The sequence below is a fragment of the Theropithecus gelada genome, chromosome 20 (genome assembly GCF_003255815.1).
Source record: "Theropithecus gelada isolate Dixy chromosome 20, Tgel_1.0, whole genome shotgun sequence".
Taxonomy (NCBI): Eukaryota; Metazoa; Chordata; class Mammalia; order Primates; family Cercopithecidae; genus Theropithecus; species Theropithecus gelada.
In genome coordinates, this window is record NC_037688.1 from 47,864,262 (window position 1) to 47,870,404 (window position 6,143).

The window sequence follows — 6,143 nt, forward strand, 5'->3', positions numbered from 1 at the left end:
AGCGAAAGTCTTCTTTAGGGGAAAGGTGTAGCTATGTGACATGAATTCACAGATGACAAAGAAGTTTCTCAGAAAACTTCTTTCTCATTTCTATCGGAGGATATTTCCTTTGACCCTATAACCTTCCAAGGTACCCAAAATATCAGTTCTCAGATCCCACAGAAATAAGGCTAGCAAACAGCTCCACGAAATACAGCTGTAACCCAGTGAGAGGAAGTCACACATCACAAAGCAGTTTCACAGAAAGCTTCTTTCCAGTTTTCTCTGAGGATATTTTCTTTTTCCCCATAGCCCTCCATGGGCTTCCAAATATCACTTTGCAAATTCCACAAGAACAGGCTTAGCGAAAGGCTTCTTGAGGGAAAGCTGTAACTCTGTGAGATGAATTCACAGAACACAAAGCAGTTTCTCAGAGACCTTCTTTCCAGTTTTTATCTCAGGATATTTCTTTTCCCCCTTGCCCTCCATGGGCTTCCAAATACGCTTTGCAAATTCCACAAGAACAATCTTAGTGAAAGGCTTATTTAGGGGAATGCTGTAACTCTGTGTGATGAATTCACAGATCCCAAAGAAGTTTCTCAGAAACCTTCTTTCTCTTTGTTATCGGAGGATATTTCCTTTGGCCCTATAGTCTTCTACGGGATCTGAAATATCAGTTTTAGGATTCCACAGAAAAAAGGCTAGCAAACAGCTCCACGAAACACAGCTCTAACTCAGTGAGTGGAAGTCACACATCACAAAGAAGTTTCTCAGAAAGCTTCTTTCCAGTTTTTATCTGAGTATATTTTCCTTTTCACCATAGCCCTCTACGGGCTTCCGAATATCACTTTGCACGTTTCACAAGAACAGTCTTAGCGAACGGCTTCTTCAGGGGAAAGCTGTAACTCTTTGAGATGCATTCACAGAACACAAAGCAGTTTCTCAGAAAGCTTCTTTCCAGTTTTTATCAGAGGATATTTTCTTTTTCCCCATTCCCCTCCATGGGCTTCCAAATGTCACTTTGCAAATTCCACAAGAACAGTCTTAGCGAAAGGCTTCTTGTGAGGAAAGCTGTAACTATGTGAGATGAATTCACAGATCACAAAGAAGTTTCTCAGAAAGCTTCTTTCTCATTTCTATTGCATGATATTTCCTTTGGCCCTATAGTCTTCCATGGGATCCGAAATATCAGTTCCCAGAAACCCCAGAAATAAGGCTAGCAAACATATCCACGAAATACAGCTGTAACTTAGTGAGTGGAAGTCACACATCCCAAAGCAGTTTCTCAGAAAGCTTCTTTCCAGCTTTTATCTGAGGATACTTTCTTTTTCACCATAGCCCTCTAGGGCTTACAAATATCACATTGCAGATTCCGCAAGAACAGTCTTAGCGAAAGGCTTCTTAAGGCGAAAGCTGTAACTCTGTGAGATGAATTCACAAAACACAAAGCAGTTCCTCAGAAAGCTGCTTTCCAGTTTTTATCTGAGTATATTTTCTTTTTCCCCATGGCCCTCCATGGGCTTCCAAATATCACTTTGCAAATTCCACAAGAACAGTCTTTGCAAAGGCTTCTTGAGGGGAAAGCTGTAACTCTGCGAAATGAATTCACAGATCCCAGAGAAGTTTCTCAGAAAGCTTCTTTCTAATTTGTATCGGAGGATATTTCCATTGGCCCTATAGGCTTTCAAGGAATCTGAAATATCAGTTCTCAGATTCCACAGAAATAAGGCTAGCAAAGAGCTCCACGAAATACAGTTGTAACTCAGTGAGTGGAAGTCACACATCACAAAGTGGTTTCTCAGAAAGCTTTTTTTTTTTTTTAGCGAAGTTTATTTTTGGTGTCGGAGCGCCACCGTGTGTCTTATTGCTGATTCTGCGAAAACACTGCTAGGGGGCTTCTCAGTGAAAACAATGATGATACTCTGTGAGCTGAATTCACCCACAACAAAGAAGTTTCTGAGAAGGCTTCTCTGCAGATTTGTCTGAGGATATTTCGTGATTCATCATGGGACTCAACGATATCCAAGATATCACTTCTGAGATTCCACAAAATCAGTGCTAGCAAACTCTTCCATGAAAGAGTGGTGTAACACTGTGAATTCAATTCACACATCACAAAGCAGTTTCTCGAAAAGCTTCATTCCGCTTTTTCTCGGAGGATATTTCCTTTGTCCTTCTCCTCTTGAAACCCATCCGAAATATCAGTTCTCAGAATCCACAAAAACAATGGTAGCAAAAGGTTGCACGAAATAGTGGTGGAACTCTGTGAGATGAAGTCACATAGCAGAAAGCAATTTCTCAGAAAGTTTCTCTCACGTTTTCCTCTGAGGATATTTCCTTTGTCACTGTAAGCTGTATAGCAGTAAGAAGTATCCCATTGCAGATTTCAAGAAAACTGTGTTAGCAAACTGATCTCTGAAGACAAAAGCGAAATTTTGTGAGTTTCATTCACACAGTTCATTGCAGTTTCTCAGAACGCTTCTTTTCAGTTTTTATCGGAGGATATTTCCTTTTTCACTATAGGCCTGAATGAGCTCCCAAATATCACTTTTCAGAATCTATGAAAACACTGTTAGCAAACTGCTTCAAGTAGACAAAGATGTAACTCGGTGAGATCAATTCATATATCACAAAGAAGTTTCTCACAAAGCTACTTTCTAGTTTTTATTTGATGATATTACTTTTGTCACCGTAAGCTTTATTGCGCAAAGATATATCCCAACGCAGATTTCATGAACACAGTGTTAGTGAACGGACCAATGAAAACGAAAGTGTATGTATGTGAGTTGCATTCACAGGTCACAATGAAGTTTCTCAGGGCACTTGTTTCCAGTTTATATCTGAAGATATTTTCTTTTTCTCCATAGCCCTCTATGGGCTTCCAAATATCACATTGCACATACCACAAGAACAGTCTTAGCGAATGGTTTCTTCAGGGGAAAGGTGTAAATCTATGAGAGGAATTCACAGAACAAAAAGCAGTTCCCCAGAAAGCTTCTTTCCATTTTTTATCTGAGAATATTTTCTTTTTCACCATAGCCCTCCATGGGCTTCCAAATATCACTTTGCAAATTCCAGAAGAACGATCTTACCAAAAGGCTTCTTGAGTGGAAAGCTGTAACTCTGTGAGATGAATTCACAGATCACAAAGAAGTTTCTCAGAAAGCCTCTTTCTCATTTCTATCGGAGGATATTTCCTTTGGCCTTATAGTCTTCAAAGGGATCCGAAATATCAGTTCTCAGATTCCACAGAAATAAGGCTAGCAAGCTGCTCCTGGAAATACAGCTGTAACTCAGTGAGTGGAAGTCAGACATCACAAAGCAGTTTCTCAGAAAGCTTCTTTCCTATTTTAATCTGAGGATAGTTTGTATTTCACCATAGCCCTCTATGGGCTTCGAAATATCAATTTGCAAATAACACAAGAACAGTCTTAGCGAACGGCTTCTTGAGGTGAAACCTGTAAGTCAGTGAGACGAATTCGCAGAACACAAAGCAGTTTCTCAGAAAGCTTCTTTCCACTTTTTATGTGAGGATATTTTCTGTTTCCCCATAGCCCTCAATGGGCTTCCAAATATCACTTTGAAAATTCCACAAGAACAGTCTTACCGAAAGGCTTCTTGAGGGGAAAGCTCTAACTCTGTGAGATGAATTCACAGAACACAAAGCCGTTTCTGAGAAAACTTCTTTCCAGTTTTTATCTGAGAATATTTTCTTTTTCCCCATACCCCTCCATGAGCTTGTAAATGTCACCTTGAAAATTCCACAAGAACAATCTTAGCGAAAGGCTTCTTGAGGGAAATGCTGTAACTCTGTGAGATGAATTCACAGATCACAAAGAAGTTTCTCAGAAAGCTTCTTTCTCATTTCTATCGGAGGATATTTCCTTTGGCCGTATAGTCTTCCAAGGGATCCGATATATCAGTTCTCAGATTCCACAGAAATGAGGCTAGCAAACTGCTCCTCGAAATACAGGTGTAACTCAGTGAGTGGTAGTCACACATCACAAAGCAGTTTCTCAGAGAGCTTTTTTCTTTTTTTCTCTAAGGATATTTTCTTTTCCCCATAACCCTCTATGGGCTTCCAAATATCAGTTTGCAAATTCCACAAGAACAGTCTTAGCGAATGGCTTATTGAGGGGCAAGCTGTAACTCTGTGAGATGAAATCACAGAACTCAGGGAAGTTTCACAGAAAGTTTTTTTCCAGTTTTTATGTCAGGATATTTTCTTTTTCCTCATAGCCCTCCATGATCTTTCAAATATCACTTTGCAAATTCCACAAGAACAGTCTTAGCGAAAGGCTTCTTGAGGGGAAAGCTGTAACTCTGTGAGATGAATTCAGAGATCACAAAGAAGTTTCTCAGAGAGCTTCTTTCTCTTTTTTATCGGAGGATATTTCCTTTGGCTCTATTGCCTTCCATGGGATCTGCAATATCAGTTCTCAGATTCCAGAGAAATAAGGCTAGCAAACAGCTCCACGAAATACAGCTGTAACTCAGCGAGTAGAAGTCATACATCACAAAGCAGTTTCTCAGAAAGCTTCTTTCCAGTTTTTATCTGAGGATATTTTCTTTTTCACCATACCCTTTTGTGGGCTTCCAAATATCACTTTGCAAATTCGAACAGTCTTAGCGAACGTGTTCTTGAAGGAAAAGGTGTAACTCTGTGATTTGAATTCACAGAACACAAAGCAGTTTCACAGAAAGCTTCTTTGCAGTTTTTATCTGAGGATTTTTTTTCTTTTTCCCGATAGCCCTCCATGGGCTTCCAAATATCACTTTGCAAATTCCACAAGAACAGTCTTAGCTAGAGGCTTCTTGAGAGGAAAGCTGTAACTCTGTGAGATGAATTCACAGATCTCAAAGAATTTCCTCAGAAACCTTCTTTCTCATTTCTATCGGAGGATATTTCCTTTGGCCCTACAGTCTTCCAAGGGATTTGAAATATCAGTTCCCATATTCCACAGAAATAAGGCTAGCAAAGAGTTCCACGAAACAGAGCTGTAACTCAGTAAGTGGAAGTTACACATCACAAAGCATTTTCTCAGAAATCTTCTTTCCAGTTTTTATCTGAGGATATTTTCTTTTTCACCATAGCCCTCTATGGGCTTCCACATATCACCTTGCAAATTCGAACAGAATAGTCTTAGAGAAAGGTTTCTTAAGTCCAAAGCTGTAACTCTGTGAAATGAATTCACAGATCACAAATTATTTCCTCACAAAGCTTCCTTCTCATTTCTATTGGAGGATATTTCCTTTGGCCCTGCAGTCTTCCAAGGGATCCGAAATATCAGTTCTCAGATTCCACAGAGATAAGGCTACCAAACAGCTCCATCAATAACAGCTGTAATTCAGTGAGTGGAAGTCACACATCATAAAGCATTTTCTCAGAAAGCCTCTTTTCAGTTTTTATCTGAGGATATTTTCTTTTTCCCCATAGCTCTTCGTGGGCTTCCAAATATCACTTTGCAAATTCCACAACAACAGTCTTAGCGAAAGTCTTCTTGAGGAGAAAGCTGTAACTCTGTGAGGTGAATTCATAGATCAAAAAGAAGTTTCTCAGAAAGCCTGTTTCTCATTTCTATCGGAGGATATTTCCTTTGGCACTATAGTCTTCCCAGGGATCCGAAATATCAGTTCTCAGATTCCCCAGAAATCAGGCTACCAAACATCTCCACGAATAACAGCTGTCACTCAGTGAGTGGAAGTCACATCACAAAGCTGTTGCACAGAAAGCTTCTTTCCAGTTTTTATCTGCAGATATTTTCTATTACACCAAAGCCCTCTATGGGCTTCTAAATATCCCTTGTAGATTCCACAAGGACAGACTTAGCGAGTGGCTTCTTGAGGGGAAAGCTACAAATCTGTGAGATGAATTCACAGAACACAAAGCAGTTTCTGAGAAAGCTTCTTTCCTGTTTCTATCTGAGGATATTTTCTTTTTCCCCTTAGAGCTCCATGGCTTCCAAATGTCACTTTGTAAATTCCACAAGAACAGTCTTAGCGAAAGCTTCTTGAGGGGAAAGCTGTAACTCTATGAGGTGAATTCATAGATCACAAAGAAGTTTCTCAGAAAGCCTCTTTCACATTTCTATCGGAGGATATTTCCTTTGGCACTATAGTCTTCCCAGTGATCCGAAATATCAGTTCTCAGATTCCCCAGAAAT